General features: G+C 39.3%; 1 protein-coding gene across 2 annotated transcripts in view; it reads left to right on the top strand.

The window, feature by feature from the left end:
• The first annotated feature begins 4,189 nt into the window (after window positions 1-4,189).
• Window positions 4,190-20,900, top strand: part of stat5a (signal transducer and activator of transcription 5a) — a 52,414-nt gene continuing 35,703 nt past the window's right edge. For both annotated transcript variants that reach the window (XM_005920345.3, XM_005920346.3), the window contains exon 1: window positions 4,190-4,341. The gene's annotated coding sequence lies outside the window, so the exon portion shown is untranslated. The remainder of the gene's footprint in view (window positions 4,342-20,900) is intronic.

Here is a 20,900-nt window from a genome sequence, read left to right as displayed (position 1 = left end):
AACTAGAAACTACCAGCAAGGGAGTAGCAGGGGTAAAAAGACACATGGAGACACACAGCAACGTGAGCAACACGACAACAAGCAGAGCAAGACGGAGGACATAATTACGCAGAGGATAAGGAAAGGATGGGAAACAGGAGGGGACACAGCTGGAAGTAATCAGACACAATGAGCGAGGGAGGAAGCGAAACTGAACTCACTGAACACAGGATGAGAGACTGTCAAAATAAAACAGGAAACACACTGAATTACAGAGTAAGAGACAAGGGCTTGACACTGGGACCGAGGGAGAAACAGGCATGGGTACAAGACAGTCTGAAGAGACAGAAAGGGCAAGAGACATGACGGGCTGGGGAGAACACAGACGGGACAACCAGAGCACAAAAGGGAACAGACTCAATGAGCAAGAACCTAAAAACTAGAAATGCAAATGACTAAACTAGGAAGAGCGAGGAAACAGAACCACGAATAACACTAAATCAAAAAATATGAATTAAACCAAAAGACACATAAACACTGGGTCACAGACCCATGACCATGATAGATTCAGAAATACTGATAGTTTAGTGTTTTGTAAAGGTTTGTTCTGTAATTAAACTTTAGGTTTTTTAATCATGAACTAAACTGCTTGTAATAAGTTTACTGGGGCACTTACAAAGGCGTATATGCTGCATCGACTGGGTAAGCTATAAAAGAAATCTTGAAGGACTGAAGGAATGTGGAGTACACACAGATGTGTGTAATAAAAAAGCAGGCGTTAGTAACTGCTGACTTCCACTGAATTGTGTGTGTTTCACTGTACTACTATTGTGTGTATTGGTTGTAGGTCAGAGTTTTATAACTTGGGACATTTCAAGAGAACAGAGTTCAATCTTATTATAATTACTAACAAATATGATTTCTCTGTACCTTGGTAAGCATATTTCTGCTGTGAAAATGAAAGAGACCCTTCATTATAGAATTGTGTATCGTTTTTAGTTTTCTTATTGCTGTACACACTCACTGGCCACCTTGTTATGTACACCTGTTCAGCTGCTCGTTAATGCAAGTATCTAATCAGCTCATCAGATGGTAGCAACTTAGTCTATTTAGGCAGATATATATGATCAAGATGACCTACTAAAGTTAAGTTAGTTAATCAAGCGTAAGATTGGGGAAGGAAGTAAATTTGAATGTGTCTTGGTTGCTGCTGCAGGAGATGCTGATGTGAGTATTTCAGAAACTGCTGATCTACTGGAATTTTTCACACACACTCATCTCGAGAGTTTAGACAGAGCGGTCTGAAAAAGAGAAAATATCCAGTGAGCAGCAGTTCTGTGGGCAAAAATATCTTGTTGATACCAGACGTCACGGGAGAATACCCTCAATACATTGAGCTAATAGGAAGGCGATGGTAACTCAAGTGATCACCAAATCAAGCGATGCATAACACATAACACATCAAACTTGGAGGCAGATGGGCCACAACAGTAGAAGACTAGACTGAGTGCCACTCCTGCCCATGAAAAACAGGGAAGCATGGCTACAATTCGGGCAACAGAAGATTGGCCTGATGAGTCTTGTTTACTGCTGAAACTTTCACATGGTAGGGACAGACTCTGATACAAACATTATTTATCAATGGTTTAGATTAATGGTGTTCAACTCAACTCAAACAGTCACAAGCCAAAGTTGATGAGTCCAGCTACTACAGATAAAGAGAGAAAACTCACCCAACACAGTGGAAACGTGTAAAACATGTTTACGAGTCAATTTCAATGTCCAATAAGTTTGGCTTTAAAATTCCAGGAACTGCTTCAGGCCCACAAACAAGTGAGACGTCATTGCAGAAAATATACTCAAAGTGTACCAGTATTAAAGGAAAACCAAGAATAACATAGGAAACAAAGACAAACTCCAGATAAAAAAAGACAATAAATAAGTGTTTTAAATTTCCACGAAACAGCTGAACCCTCTTCTGATGAAGAAAAAAAAAAACACAACGAAGTGCATTTGATGAACTCCTTTATTGAGTGTAAGTAGATTAGTGTACATGAATAAATCCGAAACAACCATTTGGCTGTACAAAATATTTAAACTTATGTTTCTTTCCTTCTTTTAGATGTATTTATTTGCTTGGCACTATGAATAAATAAGACAAACTTAGGCAACCATTCTAAAAAGGGCTGAACATATTTTAATGAAACTGTGCCAAGGTAGGTTTTAACAGTTGTGACAAACAGCAACCTATTGTACATTTATACAGCCATAAAAAAAGACTTCTGTGAATTCATGAGAGATGAGCTGTTATTTTACTTCCCATTTTCAATATGAGAGTTTTTCACTCTGTCTTTGATGAACGATCTCTCGGCACATGATTGCTGGATTTCCCTGCCTGGAAACCCCACATTGTTTTGTTTGCATCTTCAAGTGTAACAATACCAATGTGAACAACAGCCCTGCCGCCGCCTGGATTCCCAAGGGCCCAATTGCAAATACATGACAACAGAGAGAGACGGCAAAACAAACAAAGGAAGGAGGTATATTCTAGATCACTAAGTCTCTGCCATGCTGTCACACTCGGTTACTTTCTGTCTTGTGTATATTTGGTTAGCCTTGAGGATAGGAAATGAACACAGGCTGGTTTGAGGAGATGAGGGGGTGTTACGATGTAGAGCTATTACCGACAGCAGCTGCTGACTCAGCTGTCTCAGGAAGCAACTGTCACCCTTCAATTCTGGACCGCAGCCAGTCAATCTGGAGAATCAATGAAGCTGTATGTGTGGTGGCTGCTGTGTGTGTCTGTGTGTGTCTGAGAGAGCGAGAGTGCTAAAAATGATGACACTCTGACAAGCAGGTGAAAAAATGAAGCCATTAATTTCTACAGCATCACAGGGGATTTCTCAGATTATATTCAGCTACAACTGAAAAGCAAACTCTGGAATTTTTCAGATTAAGTCATAGGTAAAGAATACATCTTTACAATTAATGTACTGGATTTAAAAAAAAAATCATGTTTAAGAAGGAAGTATTCATCAATGTATAGCTGATAGACTATCTGATAGTTCCTCCTTCTTCTTCTTTTATTTTTTGTTTGAATTAAAAACACAGAAAGAACTGAATGACTTAAATGTTAAAGGTTTTTACACATTATTTTCACAGCATTTTCAGACCAGTAGTTGAAAGACAGTATTTCACATGCAGTAACCTATGAATATATGGATTTTGGTACTTCTTATTTATCTATGAGATAAATAAAGTAGCGATGATACACTTAAAATGAACAAGTGTTTGTTCTTCAGTGATGAGCAACTGTTCACTTGATGTCACCGTATTCTTTATTTAGTGTCACACAATAATGTGTGGCTCTCTGTTAGATGGCTCCCCGAGGCCACACTGTCCTCTAATTATTTGTGGCAGGTTTATCTTTGGTCTCTGCCACCTCCTGTTTGTCTCAGCCTCTCAGACCACAGCCTGTTAAATTGATAATAAAGAAACATTTAGTTAAGTATGGGGCAGTTTAGTTTCAGAAATGTACATTTAAATATCCATTTAAGCCATATACTAAAAATACAGACAGCTATGAATGATGCAAACAATATATACGGGTTTTTTTTTAAGTTTCTTTCGCTTTGTTGTTGCTGTTTTTAGAACGTTATGCTAAATTCTCACCAGCAGGTGTCGCCATTCTTCAATTTGTGGGAGACTTATTATCGTGTGGGAGATTAAGCAAAATCTAACCAACGGATCTGCACGTATAATGTGCAGCAGAGAAGAGCTCTGATTATTATTGTTATTTCCTTTGGTATTTTTGGTTCTTAGGCAGGCGATCTTTACATCCAATATGTACCGTGACCCAAAGTTTTGTTCCAAAGTTGAAATTAAACGCCGTGTTGAGTACCCTAGCTATAAAATCGGACTCGATGAAACATGCACATAAAATAACAAATCTGAAGTTTCAACATGGAGAACACAGCTGTAACTGATTTATTTTGTGTGTGTATTTACTAAATGTCAAAACGCTTTCAGAACCTCCCGAAATCCGTCATCAGGGCAGAAATCAGTAGAAACTGTTACTCTTGACAGACGTGCAAGAACCGCCGGAAGTGGGTGGTTTGTCAGCGAGCGAGAAATACACACACACACACACACACACACACACACACACACACACACACACACACACACACACACACACACAGAGGGAGAGATAGAAAGAGAGAGAGAGAGCGCGCAGTGAACTGTGAAGCGAACTGTTGGGAACTGACTGACGGAGAGGTCCATGTTGTAGGTTGCACACGTCTCTGCAGCCTCACCCCACATTTTATGAAAAAGGACAGCAACTTCAGTCGATCCACAGAGGTGAGTGTGACAGTTTAATTCGCTTGAATGTGCTTCTTTTTCTCCCCCCGAAGAGGTGAATGTCCTCGCCTTGTCCCACTGAAGGTGCCCGTTGCGAAAGAATATTGTGACAGCGCTTTGTAAACAAACTGCGAGTGCGGCAGCGCTTCTCCGTCTGCAGACGTTGTGAATCAATTTGGATGGCAGTGATATGAATTGTGCTGGAGTAGGCTACTTTTCCACATTTTTTTTTTTTTTTAATTTTTGGGGCTTTATTAACGCGGATGAATCAACAGGCAGGTCCCCCTGCGCGCGCGAACATTCCCAGTAATATTTCTAAATTCGGGCTGACAGCGTCTCTGTCGAGCCAGTGAGTTTGCTGTCATCTTGACCTACTACTCAGCATATTATCTCTGTCTCCCCCCCCCCTTCTTTTTGATGCCTGTATATTGTTAAAGGTGTAAAGCTCTATTTATGGCAAGCAACCATTTCATCTTCGCTGCTGTAATGGCAGGCTTTGACGCGCGGTCATGGTTAGCTTTAAGTTTTGTCTATGGTCAACTCTCCCTTCCAGCCTCGCATATATTACTGAGCAAAAAAAAAAAAAAAAGAGTCTTGAGCTACCCCTCATTTCTTTAAGTTGTTGTTGCTGTTTTTTTTTAAGGAAATGGGTGAAGCAATTTCCTGAAACGTGCAAACATAAATGGAATCACAGTGCATAAGACATAAGGCAAAAAGAAAACAAACCCCCCCAGCAAAAACAGTTCTGAGTTTGAAAGTCAATATTTGGTATGATCATCTTTATTCGTCAACACAGCCTGAACTCTCTTAAGCAGCTTTCTTTTTATTTCTTTACATAGTATTGAGGAGTAATTCTCCAAGCTTCTCGAAGACTATTCCAAAGCTTTTCTTTGAATGTTGGCTGCCTTTTTGTTCCATTCTCTTAGAAGATGATCCCACACTGCGTAAATAATGTTGATGTCCACGATCTCGGGATTCCAATCCATGACTGATGGTGTTCCACTGTGTGTGTGTGTGTGTGTGTTTTCTATTCAGGTATGCTTTTACTGCATTGGCAGTGTATTTGGGATCATTGTCATGTTCAAAAATGAAGCATTTTCCAGTCAGATGCAATCCAGATGGTATTGCATAGTGGATCAAAATCTGATGATGATGACATAATTCCCATTAATTTTGACAAGATCCCCAGCACCACTGGTTTAAATGCAGTGCCAAACCATGACTTATCCTCCACCGTGCTTTCCTGATGTCTGTAGACACTTCACACATCACACATCATCTGCTTTCAGTAATTTTTTTTACGCCTGTCATGCCTTTTATCTTGCACTTATCTGTTTTCCTCAATTTTTTTTTAAGTCACACTGCACACCACATAGAGATATACCAAGTTTATAGCTAATAGCTCTTTGGGAATCAACTTGTTGGTGTTGAAGAAAGAAAAAAGTGGGATTAAACTTTAGGCACTTTGCTAGTAACAAAGTACCCAAAGGTATAATTTAACTAAGTTGTTTGTTATGTGTAGATGCAACACTGGTTCATCCCTTGAGTTAGGTGCCTTTTTATGCTTGAATGATTAATAGGTCAGTGTTAAGTGGCTTAAAAAACAAAAAAACAACAACAACACATTACTTTGAAAATGGTCAGATACAAGGACTAGATTGAAAATAGGTGAAAGAGCTGCTCCGTAACATAAGTGCTCTATGCCAGCTTTGTACTAACTGCCATATTCACATAAAAATTGAGTTACAAATTTAAAAGGTGCAAGGACATTTTGAGCGTGCCTCCATAATTCATTTCAGCTCTCCCAATTGTTGCTGTCAAACAGAACATTTTGTCACTGTTTGCTTTTCCTGTTGATATTTAATTTCCCAAAAGCATGAAAGGATAGTGCTTAAAGGTCAAAACAAAGCTGCCAAAGGCATGCCTTCTGTACCAAGTCTACAGTTTGTGCGTCTTACAAACAACATTAAAATATCACTGTTTCTTTGTTGTATTTGTGTCATTTTCAAGAACTGCAGATGAGCTTAGCTGCAAAGATTATACCATCCCCTTATCTTTTGTCACTTTGTTGCTCCAGTAAGACCTCATCATTTTTGCCTTCGATAAACCTGTAACATTTTTTTTCTTGACAACTGGGATGACATTGCCTTTGCTTCTTGTGGCTTGGAGTAATTGAGCCTTGTGATAATGCCACCATCCTGCTGTTATAATGTCTTCTGGAAGACGCTATGACTACTCTTTGACTTCTCTCATCTCAATACGGCAGCAGGAGTTGGTAGCTTGTGCCTCATTTCAATTTAGAAATTGGCTCGAGGTGATTTTTTTAGAATCAGTTGGTGAAAGAGCAGCTGTTGTCATAATTGTTTAGCTCGTTTTAGCTCCTTTGCATTTGGGAAAGAACAATTTCAAAACATAACCCTAAAGGCAGGGAAGTGGAGATATGAATTGTTTATGTTTATAATTTGTGGATGTTTTGGTATTTCATATGTTGTTGATGTTTACACCTCTCAGTGTATGACTCAAGACTATTTTCCTTGTCATTTTTAGTTTCATTATTATTATTATTATTTCTATTAATTGTAATATTTTTAGCCATTTTTCCATTTCTGCTCTTTCAGTCATGGAAAAAAATTCAATCAGTCTGCAGGAAATAGTGGTCAGTATTTTTAGCCTTTAACCCTGTTGGCAAGAACTGTGCTAAGCTGCCTGCTCCCTACATTGCTCCTGTGCATTGTGCATAGGAATGGAAGTTTTTCCTAAGTTTCTTTGGAAAGGAAGACATTCAGTTGACATGGAAATATGGCATGTTGGCCAGGCATGAGTTGGCTGGTACACGCCGTCCCTGACAGGAACCCCTGATGCAAGAGGGATGGCAGCAGGGGAGACAGGAAAACTCAGTGTTTTGTCCTGTAAGCCAACTGTGCCGTGTGGTCAAAGCATCCTTAAGCTTGTCTTTGCCTCTCCTTTTTTCCATCCCCACTTTCATACAAGTATAGAAAAAACATTAACGTAAGTAGAGAGGTTAGTTAGGAAGGATATCACAAAGGATTTGTTCTAAGCATTGACCTCATGAGTGGCTGGAAATGAGAATAATAGGGCAGTGGTTTTGATTTGAGTTGGTGAGTCAGAGCTGAGGTGTCAAAGATGTCAGTTATACACTAATGATTGTGATAAGCGTGGAGCTTCTTGTCACTATGAACAGAGGAAGAGAGTGCGCCGAAGAATTACGTGAATGGAAAGAGGGTAAGAAGTTCATTTGCTTGTGATCCAACTGTGTGTCAATGAACGTGACCCCAGCCATTTAGTAATGTAGTAATAACAGTTACAGACAAACAGGGATGAGGGGAGATTTAGTGTGAAAGAGAAAGGGGAAACACATTCAAAGGGAAGTGATCAGGAAGCATGTGGTGACATGCTTGCTAACCACCTCCTCCTTCAGCTGGGCTAACACTAATCCATTAGTCACGTGACCTTGAGCTTTTAGCCCAGTTTAGGTCAGGAGTGCTCTGATCCATCTGTCGAATGGCATTGCTGTTTGTTGGCATCCACAGCATGTATGCTATGATCCCTGCCTGCCTCACACAAGACTCATTTGATTTCCATCAGCTAATTACTTCTGCAGGATTTTATCAGCAGTTTCACAAGAATTGCCCTCCCATTATCAGTTATTCTTTTGTCTTTCATTTTGCCTAACTTAAAAGGACTTGTCTTTTCTTCAGTCCTTTGAATAGGTGGGGGGGGGGGAGATGATGGTCAAACCTTGTATGCACGAAGAAACATGATAAGGCTCTGGGTTATTATCTCAGTGACACATCAAGAATAGAATGACTATTCGTAAGTTTGCACTGTGCCAAAAAAGGCACTGACAAGTCGTAATAGCAAAGTACATGCATTGTTTGAATTCCAGTGAATGCAAGCATGCAGTGTAATCTGAGCATACTTCCAATTTTTTGTTTTTATTTTACATTACGTAAGACGATTTCGAACAGAATTCAATCCAGAATACACCTAACAGATTAATGGTCTGGATTAATCATTTTCTCATGTTTACACAATACTCATTTGGAGGCTAAACACACAGGAGCAAAAGGCACGTCTGGCACATAAGATTCTAAGTATCCAATTAGTTTTATGTCTCGTGATAGTATATGTTACAAGTGCTGACAAATATATTCCAACTCCCCCCAAAGTTAATTTATTAGAGTATGGCAAATGTTGCAAGTGTTCAGCAGACATATCCAGACTGTTACTTTTTCAGTAGGGAGACATACACAGCTGAGGGTTGGCAGCTTAGGAATCCGAGTGAGTAAAAAAGACTTTGACATCAGTGAGCTCTTGTAAATTGATTCTTAACTTGGAGAAAACTGTGTTTGTGGCAAAAACCGCAGGAATAACATATAGAAAAATGCAAACCCTTCTCATTGTGCTGCTGCCGTGTTAGTGTAGTTGTTTAAACTGTTAGCAGTCGGACGTACCGCCCACGGGACATTGGATGGTTTAGGGGACTAATAGGACTGCTAAGGGGTTAAACATGTGAAAGCTTATTGCAATGTTGTCACTTGGTATTGATCTCCCACACTGCACAGCCTCTTTTTATGTTTTATGTATGCCTTAGGCTCTGAGTCATGCTTCATTTCTCATGCATGAATTATGTGGATGAATAACTTTAGTTGTGCCCTAAAGGACATTGTATCATATGAAGTCTTGAACGCGGAAAGAGGAATAGATGCTTTGTTTAATTATCGAAAATGTGCACTAAAAATTGTCAATATTCGTGATAAGTAGTGCAATCTTCTGTCGTTTGAATTGGTAAGAAGTGCAAAGGTATGAACATAACCAATATGAGCAAACGAGCAAATTAACAAGCGCACATAATAAAACTGATCAAGTTTTCAGTATACTTTGTCCTGACAAATGATGTACAACAGACACAGAATTATACACCAGACCTTTTCATATTCTAAAAAGTTTTTATTAAATCTCCGTTTGCAGTCTTAACTGTTTATTTTTGGCAGCAATGCTATTTCTGTTGTGGGTCGTGACCTGATACAGGTGACCTGCTGGCCTACTTCTAAGAGGAGTATAGATCATCACCCAGAGGACCACTGAAAACATATTTGTATGTATCAGCTGGTTGAATGTCTACATCAGTACTGGTGCAAAGGAAAAAGACGGTAACTGTATTGGAAATCTCTAATGGGACCAGATAGTGCATTTTAATGCAGCAAAGTCTCAGGTAATGTAAAAAAAAAACCCAAACCAACAAAAGAAAAGAAACTTCCTCTGTGTCAATATAAAGTCTTGCAGTAAGGATTCAATTGTTTATATCAGTATTACGTAGCATAACATTATTGTAGACTCCTTTCTCTGGTGTGATCTGTTATTAAAACTATTATTATTAGATCTGTTATGGTTCTAGTATTAAACTTGGCAAAGACACAATCCTCCTCAGCTCATGCTAGGGCTGCCCTTTTTAACATCCCAGCACATATCACTTTAATTAGGTGTCTACCCTGAAATGCATTGTAACCTGAGGCCAGGTGACCGCATCTCTTACCACAGAGGAAGCAGACAGCAGACAGGAAAGAAAGTGCCAGGTCTCGGCGTGCTGTTAAACATCATTTTTCATGCCTTTTTTTGCCTCTTACAGTCACGTTTTTGTTGTTGTTGTTGTTGTGGTTTTTTTGTTTTTTTTTACAACGTTTACAACATCTTGAGAGCTGCTGTTAAGCATGTCATTGCCCGAATTCTGTAGCAGTTCAAGACCTAAAAGTAAACTCCACTCCACTCACAGCTACGGTTAAGACAGATCACATAGATCAGCGTTGAAGTGACAATGGCAAGGATAATTAGGCAAACTAGGTACACTGCAGCAATCAATTATATTGAATGGCTTATTGGCATACAGTTAGATAGCACTGGATGATACCTAACTGCTGCTGCCATCACTGCTGTGTTCAAGCCTATTACAGGCTTGCAGCAAACGAGACATATTGGAAATCCAACTGGTAGCTCACAGATAAAGTTTGTTGGGAAGGAAGAAAATGTTGGAGACAAACAGGACAATATACTCGAAGCAGAAAAAAAAATTCTGCTAGTAGATGAAATTATCTTAGCAATTGCTTCTACAGTGGCAACACACAGATAGCTTGTGTATGCACATGGGAGACACAACATAAGCAATTAAATCAGTTATCATTATTCATGAGCCCCGTTTGAATGCTTTTCTGTGTCTAAGTGTGCATGTGTGTGTGCTTTGTCCAAATAGATTGAGGTCATGGATGCTTTCTAGTGTCTGGGGAAAGGGCTAACATCTGCACAAGATTACTGTAAGGAGCATTTGATTAAAAAGTGATTACAATGATAAAAAAGAAAAAAAAATTCTCAATTATTGAGGCTTATGTTTCATTTATATTTGATTATATAGTGGATTAAAGTGTGTTGGATTAGAGTAAAACTGGGTTGAATGTTACATACCGATTTTTACAAAGACCAGATCTCTCTATTATTTAACAGTGTATATGAATTTCGCTGCCTTCTCTGATGTTTTAGCATGTTTAAACTATGTAATGTAACATGCATACACCAACAAGAGGGAGAAGTAAATGTTCTCTGTCTCTTTTCTTGCTTGTTGAGTCACTGGCACAGTATAATGCAAAGTCGGTCTAGATTTGTAGAGCTGTTATCCTGCATTGATCCTGTGGATTCATCCATGACCACAGCAGAATATCCCTAACAAGCCTCTTGGATGAGCCCTGCATGACATCTCCAGCTAACTCCACCACTCCTACAGCAAAACAAATCATCATTACATAGGTACTTTCGGCGTTTTATTCAAAGAAAGGTTGTGATGTAGCACATTGCATTCTCGTAATTGCTGGATGTTAGCACAACAAAGATTCACTTCCTCTTTTCTTTTATTTTTGGGCGCTCGTGCCTGTAATATCTGTGACTTAAAGCAAATGTTTAGAGTGTTAGTTTAGTTTCCACAAAACAAACTGTTGGTATTTAGGTCAAAGAGTGTACCTACATCTATTTAAGATTACATTCATACCTTTTCCCAGGCTTGTGTAATGTTTCAATTGAATATTTGGCGAGTATTAACAGAAAAACATACGAGCTTGTAGTCTGTTCGATATAGTTGATAATTAATCAATGTTTCTGTCCGCTTTTGACCACCTGAGTTAGTCACATGGACTCTTAAAAAATACACTGAGACATGGGGTTAGGGGAAGATATTGCACTATGGCTAATGATGTGTGGCAATACCATCAAATCACATTTAACACTTTTTTTTTTCGTCATTCTCACATGATCTGTTATCCTTTTTCTTTGCTTTACACAGAGAAAAGCATGAGGCAGTATGTGTATAAACTTTAAAGCTATGAATTATATATTGACAAATATTCCCTTAGTTACAGGGAATGCAACTGCTGATATTCTCTTCAAAATTTGAAAGGCAACCTACCTATAGAAATGTCCTCTACATTCACTGAACGAGCATGCAGGACTATGCTGAATTTGTAATGCAGGACACCTTTGTCATTCTACATGTTTTTATTCGGTGTTTCATTTAGTGATCACAGATTGCAGATCACATTTTTCTATACTGTTCTTTTCAGTGTAGCTTATACTGAAAACTGTCTTCATTCAACAAAGTTGACTAAAGTCTGATGGTCAAGTGCAATAATGGGGAATGAAGGAATTATTTTGCCCAGCGTAACAGGATTAATCATCTAGCATTTACTGCTGTGATGCTTCTGCAGGCTGGACACTACAGTTGTATTCTCGTTAGTATTAGGTGACCATGAATATAATCAGGAAGGATGCCATAGAAGGAACCAAAGACATGCAATGAAACTTAATATGAGATTAGTTGTTGTATAGATGAGGTATGTCAAGGAGTATTTTAATTATGCACTATCAAACACAATGCAAATGTATAGAATTCACACTGAATTCAGAAAAGTGTGACCGAGTGGGAGGATATAGCTGTGGTACTCTGTATAACCTCTGTGTCCATGTTTAGCTTATCCAGATAATCCATCTGCCACTACCGTAATCACTCAGACAGCTACCATGTATACAGGATCGTAAGGTTGATGCCTTTGTTTTTCTATTTTAATATGGCAGAGGTGAGAGCTCCATCCTGTTTTTCTGTTTCTAAAGGATGGTATTTCTATCAAGAGCAGCTCTGCCACATATAGCAGCAGGCCATTGTGATGGTAAATCCCCATAGGTCCAAAAAATACTATCAAAATATATACCTGAAAGTTGTCATGTGTCAAGAGCTATTCTTTTAACACGCTGTGTAAATTAACAAGTATCTAACAAACTGACATCCTTGAAGCACTAATGGATGGATTTCCTCTGGGAAAACATTATGGCTCATACACTCTTCTCTCTCGCTGACAACAAACAAACACTCCCTCTATTGAGTGTGTCGTGCTTTTTGATAAGCTTAATCAAGAAGCAACATTTTATACTACTTATATAAAAATACTTATGTATTTGTGATTTTTGGTTATGTTTGAATTTAAGATTCAAGAATTTTATTATCATTGTCCATCCATCCATCCATCCTCTTATCCAGAAAGTACCTGGAGAGGACTCATGCAAATTCCAGGAGAACACACTAACTCCGCACAGAAAGGCCCTGGCAAGATTTTGGAGTTGAAATCAGGATCTTCTTGCTGTGCTAGCCACAGCGCCAACGTGCTGCCTAATTGCTTATAGTGTCACTGGCGCAATATAATTTAGTAAATTGTGTAACGCATTGCACAACAAACCTGCAGGAGTTCCCAAAAAGAAGCTTGCACTGGGACCAATACTTCTCATGCTATTCATACTTTCCTTAGGCAGCATTATTAAAACAAACTTCATGCACTACATTTGCTATACAGATGATCTCTGGCTATATCTGCCTGAGACCAGATGTCACCAATCACTTTGTTAAAGTACAGGTATGTCTCTAAGATATAAAAATCTGGATTAGCTGAAATTTTCTACGTCTAAATATGGGTAAACAGAGCTTAGTGTGCTTGACTGTCTAAATCTGAGAAATGTGGTTTCTAAACTAAATTTAAAGCCCTTCTTTAAGGGAAGGCAGTTTTCAAAAGTAGAATGGGAAGCAGAGTTTTTAAATCCCTCATGTGTAGAACTCTTACCAGTTTAAGAAAAACTAGTTCTTAAATTATTGCAGCACGGTGGCACGGTGGTTAGCACTGTTGCCGCACAGCAAGAAGGTCCTGAGTTCAATTCCAACACCAGGCCGGGGTCTTTCTGTGTGGAGTTTGCATGTTCTCCCCGTGTTTGCGTGGGTTTCCTCCGGGTACTCCGGCTTCCTCCCACCGTCCAAAGACATGCAGCTTGTGGGGATAGGTTAATTGGAAAATCCAAATTGTCACTAGGTGCGAATGAATGTGAGTGCGAATGGTTGTCTGTCCCTGTGTGTTGGCCCTGCGACAGACTGGCGACCTGTCCAGGGTGTACCCTGCCTCTCGCCCTATGATAGTTGGGATAGGCTCCAGCGCCCCCCGCGACCCTGAAAAGGATAAGTGGAAGCGGATGGATGGATGGATAGTTCTTAAATTTCCATTTTACCTTACAGTTAGTACTAGAGCACGTGACCCTGAACCATCCCTTGTATAAGACCAGGCTGCTTGGTGACTTTCCAACCAGTCCTGGTGGATGGCTGCCTCTCCCTTATCTTAGTTCTGTCTTTTCACACTAAAAGTGTCTTTTTGGGGTTTTTTTTTTACCCTTCCCACAGCTGTCAAGTGCTTGCTCTTAGGAAATCATTTGAATGTTGGGGTTTTCTCTGTAATACTGTAGGGTCTTGACCTCACGGCACAAAGTGCCTTGAGACCACTATTTTTGCACCATATAAATTAAATGAAACTGAACTCAATAGAAATGATCTTCCCACTTTTTTGTTGTTTATTTTGTGGTTGGCTTACAGCCAGATTATCACCATCTTCTGGCAGCAGTATTGTAATAAGGATGGGTAAAAAGAATGCTATTTGAAGATAAAAATAGCTGCTGACCATTGTCTTCAATGAGTACTCCCAGACAAACCGTGGTCTCCCAGTAAGATAGTCCATTATCCAGGATATTAAGTCATCTCAGTCAGTTTACCTCTGAATGAAGGGTTGGATAGTTGGACAGTATAAGAGAAATCAGAGAATGTGATTCTGACAGTACCACTATCCTAAACCAGATGAGAGTAGTCCCTACAGCAGATAAAGAATAGCATCTTCTACACACACCTTCATTTGGTAAGCAAATTGATGTGGGTCTACTGAATGATGGACCTGAGGGTTTTGAAAATGTGGCTGCAGCCTTTCCAGGGTTCATGATGTCAAATGTTAGTATAATCAGCCTGAAATCATTCATATCACTGGCATGTGACTTCTTCTGGGCTTGTATAAAGCATGGAGTCTTTGCATAGGTCAGGACTTTACCCGGTCTCAGGTTTGTGTTGAATGTATGTTGAACTCTCCCCCAGTTTGACTGCATGTGCCCTAAGCATTCTTGAACACACTCTTTCTGGGCTAGTAGACTTCTTAATGCAGTCTTCTAATTCCTCTTTTGTCCTGATCTGAGGTAATAATAGAACAAAGAAGAATTTTGAGGTCCTAGATGTGCTTCTATGTCTGGTGGGGGAGGTTAGTTGGTGAGAACTGTTTGTGTTTCTCCAGATGGTTGGCGGAGTTGTGGGGGTGATAACAGGCCAGGTGGCATGGACAGGGCAAGCCTGTTTAAAAAACAAAACAAAAGTGGCTAAACTGGTTTGCAGCACCGTGGCTGTTCTGTGATGATTTTCATCTTTTCCAGACCTCGTTCACATTGTTCTCCTTCAAATTCTGTTTCATTTTTCTTCTGTATGATTCCTTTGTCTCTCTCAGCCTTAGGTCCACCTGTCCGTGTATCGGCTTTGTGTGGTCTCTTTTTACTAACGAGGAGATCCTTGATACGGGAAACAAGCCTTGTTATTTAAAAAGCAGCAGTTTTATTGAAAACTAAAACATCCATACAGAAGTGGATGTAATCACTGGTATAATTTGAAACCTCCTTTGTCCTCAGTCTTTTAGCATACTCTAATCAGTAGATTCAAAGCAGTTCCCTAGAGCCTTCTTTGCTCGGAAGACCGTTTTCTAAGGTGTAGTAGTGCGTTGCCAATGCACTGGTGGCTTTAACCTGAGGTGTAGAAAGACCAGGTTTTGAACTGATTTTCCTAGTGGGGCCAGGGAGTGATTCTGTTTTCATTCATCATATTAGCATACAAGAGATCTCTTGTTCTGTTGTTCCTGGTGGGGCTATTCACAGGTGGGTAAAAGGCAAACCAGGCTGAGTATTGTCTCACACAGTCTCTGCAAGCGCCCATGAAGGAATGTAAACGCCAACACCAATAACAATAGCGTGCAAGATCTCCATCAGCATGACATACGGTCAGAGACTTACAAGCAACAGTTTGATATCGCAATGGCAGATCTTGTTTACAGTCACATACCCTGGGTTGCACCACCTGTTGTTGATAAAAAACGTGCGAGAACCCTGCCTTTGCACTTTTCACTTAGCTTTGGGTTGCTGTTTTCTTTCCCAACAGATCAGCATTAGCTGAATTTTGGTGAAGCCCATTAAGCTACACCGTAGCTCTTTGGATTCCTCACTTGGGCTGCCAGCTTGTCAGGTTTATTAACTAATGAGTTTACATTCCTCATGACATCTGAATGAATGGAAGCTGCTATCTCCACTGCTCAGCAGTATCATAGCCTTGAGCTCTGCTGCCTTAAAAGAGTCTCGTAATTCCTGTGGTATGGATTAAAGAGCTTGTGGTATGTCCCATTGTTTTCAGTGAGCAGCTCGTCTTTGGTATAAACAGTAATATTGCTACTGATTCAAAGTTGTTATATCCATAGCAAGAAATATATATCAAAGTTGTAGCTAGAGAGTATCAAATAAAAGCTTTTTTTAAAAAGTAAGAAAATATATGAAACATTCAGAGCTACTGGAAAAGCTGCTACTTGTGTGGGCACCACAGAGCAAAAGTTGCACCATTGAAATGTATTGACTGAAGCACTGAATCACAACTTCACTTTGATGGGAAATGTTCTCCGTTTCTGGTTTGCGTCACAATTTTGAAAGTTTCCATTTTTTAATTTTCACGACCATTCAGAAATCAGAATGGTCGTGATGTTTGCCAATCAGAGAGTTTAAATGTTTTAAATTCAAATTCCTGCACTGTAGATTGCACCTTTTTAGGTTTCAAAATCTGTTCTCTTTCATAAAATGGTGCTAGTGCTGTTGTTTCTGTGGGGGCAGAGCTCTCTGTGGGGTAAAGGTGGAGTTGACCTTTACTGAAAGCAATGAGCTTGCCATCAAGGGAGGGGGGAGACACTGTGTGTGGGGGTGTGTGTGGGGTCAGGGCTGGGCAGAGGTCTGGTGAGTGAGTTAAGATACTGTGTGTGAGAAAGTGCAGCTATCTGACCTCTGACACATGAGGAGCTGGAAAGATCAAAGGTAGAGCTCTTTAAAGTTACGTGCATTGGTGTTTACAGATGCACTGATATAGAGGAAAACAAGAGAGTGAAAGAGAGGAGGATTTACCTTCGAGCACCAGTAAAGCTGTTTTGGATATAGAGCAACAGTGAAATCTAAATAAGGAATTCAGTAAAAACCCTATTCTGAGAAATGAATTCTCAAGGATGTTTTCATAGATGCTGGCTGGATTGTCGTTGGACTAGTTCGAAGATGTTGCAACAATACATAACCCATATTTGCCTACCACCCTCCCCCTGCCACACACAAATACAGCGTGTATGCACACAAACCCTCTGCTTGAGTCTTGCAACATGATGTGCCTCTGAGATTGCGTAGAGGTCACAAAGTCCCTTATCATACCTGTTTTTTCCTAGTGTATCTTGAGTGATTCTTGAGTGATTTGATTTCATTTGAATTACTTCATAAATGTGGATGAAGCAGGAAATGAACAAGAACAGAAGCTCTTGTGTTTAAAAATAAAAGACAAATGCTGTAGAGTTAGGATGTTTAAATACAGATGAATTTGGTGTGATTTGAATTTCTCAGGTAATTTTGTTATAGTTATAGAGGCTAACTAATGTGATTACTTCCCCGTGATAGACTGTATTAAACCAATTTAGCTGCCTATTTTTTATTTGTTTTTTTCTTGCTGATGAAAAGCATTGATTGAACAACCTTAATCTGATCATTTTCCTCATGGATGCAAACTCATGCAGTGCATAGTCGACTCCTAACAGCTCCCCACACAACAGGAAGCCTATGTTCATGCCAATGAGGGTTATGAAGCAAGGCCCCCCACCATACGTCTTTCTACAGGGAAATTACTTGGTTACTCATAGTCAGTCAGGTTGGGCTAGAGAGAAGTGTTATTTATTCAATTAGACAGAACAGAAATAGCCTGCATGATAAACTGCATGAATGAAATTAGGAAGGAGCTGCCTTATCAACATAGGAAAGAATGGACAGGCAAACAATGGAAACATCAGTGTCATTGGAAATGCAGTGTTGTGTTTGGTCAAATGTCAGATCAATAAGGTTCTGTATTTCATCTTTACAAATAGCAATAGCAGAGTGCATAGCTTATGTTTGCAGTTTCTTTTGAGCCGTGATGTGTTTTGTTTTGTTTTTTTAATTTTCTTTTTTCTTTTTTGGTTGTGTTTTATTACCTCCACCAAAGGGCAGGATATGTCTAGCGCTGAAATCCGCTCTGGCTCCTACTTTTATCCCCCGTCTCTACTGACCCACTCCTGTTTTCTCATAAAACTACTACAAAATGTGCTGCTTTTATAGGGTAGTCTGCAATTCATGAAAATAAAGAGAAAACTAGACAGTAGTATACAAATCATTGCATATGTGTATATGCATTCAATCTTGATAAGAGGATTCATGTAAACTATTTATCTTTGTTTTGAAGGAGAGCTCACAGTATAACCAACACATGACATAATACCTGTGAAAAATGTTAATTCACTTAGAAAACTGTCACCACAAGGATGCGAATGAGAGCATCGTTATTAACTCAAACTGAGAAACGGGAATGTCAGTTTCACAACAAACAAGCTAAGAAGTAAACAAGATGAATGTATGTATGTTCATGTATGTATGCATATGTAAGTATATAAGTGGGTATTTACATTAGAAATCCTCAGTTCAGCCATTTGAGATGAATACTGTCAGTTTATCCAATAACGATAAAATAGAGTTTTCTATTTTGTGAGATTTAACTCACTAGGTTTCATTTCCTTTGCTCTCTTACAATCAAATAGCTTCTGAACATCTATTCTCATCCTCTGGTAAGTCTGGGGGGTTTACAGATACAGTCATCTGAGGTCTTATTGCAGCTACTCAGGGGCCAAACAGCCCTTTTTTGGGGAATCTGCACCACCCGGTCCTATTTAGAGACATAGTAGGCCTTTATGATGTTTGTCCACTTGTCAGTTTTATTTAACATGCTATGTGGAAGACAATAAGAATGGTGCCAGAGGGGGTCAGTTGGCTGATGGGTGCACAGGGGAAGCCTGATAAGCAGGATCAAAGTGTGGGAGATATTTGTACCCTGTTATGTAGGAAAGCAAAAGAAGCACCAGAAGTTTTTCTGCATTTTTTTAAGCATGTTTTCTATATGGCATCTATATCTGTGCTGCTGATGACAAACATGATTTTAAATGATGAGTATATTACCGTTTTACGACAAATGGAAGCTTTTTGTAAAAAACTCATTTGGACTACCCTGCGTAACTAACCAGTGTAACTATAATGTTATCCTTTGTCAATGACATTTTTTTTAACCTATCATTATTTTTTATTGATATATTCTTTATTTGCCTTTCAAATTCATTTATTTTTACTTTTTTTTTTGTAGACGTCAGCTGAACTGAATTTTAAGCATTTCTCTATGTATGGCCAGGTACCAATTTGGCTTAGGTTTCTCTCCAGTGTCCCTGTTAGCAGATCTGGAAAATGAGTCGTGACAAGGCCTCCCCTGACAGGTCCTCCATATGAAGAATAGTTTCAGTGCCAATGTGCCGCTCTGCTACACTAGTTGAAATAAATAATTGGAGTCTAATTAGAGATTTACAGTTGAACAGTATTAATTTTCAGGAATTCTGTTTTGTCTTGGGCAAATACCTATCTGGAACAACTGTCAGAAGTAAAAAACAAAGATAAAATCATCTTTAATAAAAGTGTTATCTTGGAAAATGTATAGACCGCAAGATTAATTGCGACATGATGAGACAGAATGCACTTTATTGTCAATTCATGCAATGGCAATGACACAGCAGCTGAGATTTAAAAACCACCATGTTGCCAAAAGCAGATTAAAGTTCCCACCGAATGTGCTTGATAAAGAACTCGAAGGGATGGGACATTATGACAAAAACCCTAAATGCCCTCAGCTAACATACGGACCAGTAGGGCTGCACAATTTTGCATAAAATGAGAATCACGATTTTTTTTTGCTTAGAATTGAGATCACGATTCTCTCACGATTTTCTTTTCCAGTATAAATATTTATTGCACTTATTAACTGCACATCAACTTCGTAACAGTTGAGACTGAACATAAAAACAATAAATAAACATAAAAATAACAAATGTCTCACATTTTGCACAGTGTTGATGGGAGCCATATCTTTGGTCAGGTGATAAGTAATAGCCTCCTTAATTTCTTTGTGCCTGCGGGAGTTCGACGGGTATAGGGAAGCGCTGTATAAGGTTCCCGTTATTGATGTTTGGGTGGTTGACCGGGACGGATTTTCTCCAGTCACTTTCTCGTCATCCCTGACGTGCTCTCCGTTGTTTTTTCCCTGCCAATTTTAGCAGCCAGCTTCTGTATCACGTGGTATAAGGCTCCGCCCTTGTCATTTGTTGAGCAGGAAGAGTGAGCGCTTGTACTCATGCAGATTACGTCCCGGATCAAAATGCGGTACAATCGTCGTCGTCTTTTTTTAAAAAAAATTTTTTTAAATCGTTGTCATTTGGAAATGAGATCGCACATAAGTATGAATTGAGATCATGATTTTCTAACGATTAATCGTGCAGCTCTACGGACCAGTGATCTTATTTATCTGGATCTGTTGCATATTCATTGTGTCCAATTCATGCTGTATGTAGGTTAAGCTTCGTGCTAGGTGATTATTTGGGAAAGGGGTTTTCTCCAGTTGGCAGAAAACCTCTTGTTCTCTGCATGCTGTCAACCGTAGCTTGCTATTTGTATTGAAGTGCTTTTCTGTTGGTAACAATGGCTAACAAAAGAGTGTTAGTCAATAGTCCACTCTTTAATCAACAGTGGTGAGCTCACAGGAAATGAATTTGAAGCAAACATGTTAAGGTTATAGTCTTCAGGGTTACTGTGTCCAACACCAGGATGTTAAATCAATCAGTGATACATGGACAATATTTGGATGATCTGATATTTGAATTCAAATTAAATTTACTATGACAACTTGGAAGAACGGCTTGTGTTTTTCTTTATCTGGTTTCCAAATGTTGCACATTATCCAATGGCAGCCTAGT

This window comes from Haplochromis burtoni, unplaced genomic scaffold (genome assembly GCF_018398535.1).
Source record: "Haplochromis burtoni strain Fernald_Lab_line unplaced genomic scaffold, NCSU_Asbu1 Contig_21, whole genome shotgun sequence".
Lineage (NCBI taxonomy): Eukaryota > Metazoa > Chordata > Actinopteri > Cichliformes > Cichlidae > Haplochromis > Haplochromis burtoni.
Note: the sequence above shows the minus strand (reverse complement) of the source record. Positions and strands in the feature narration are given on the sequence as shown.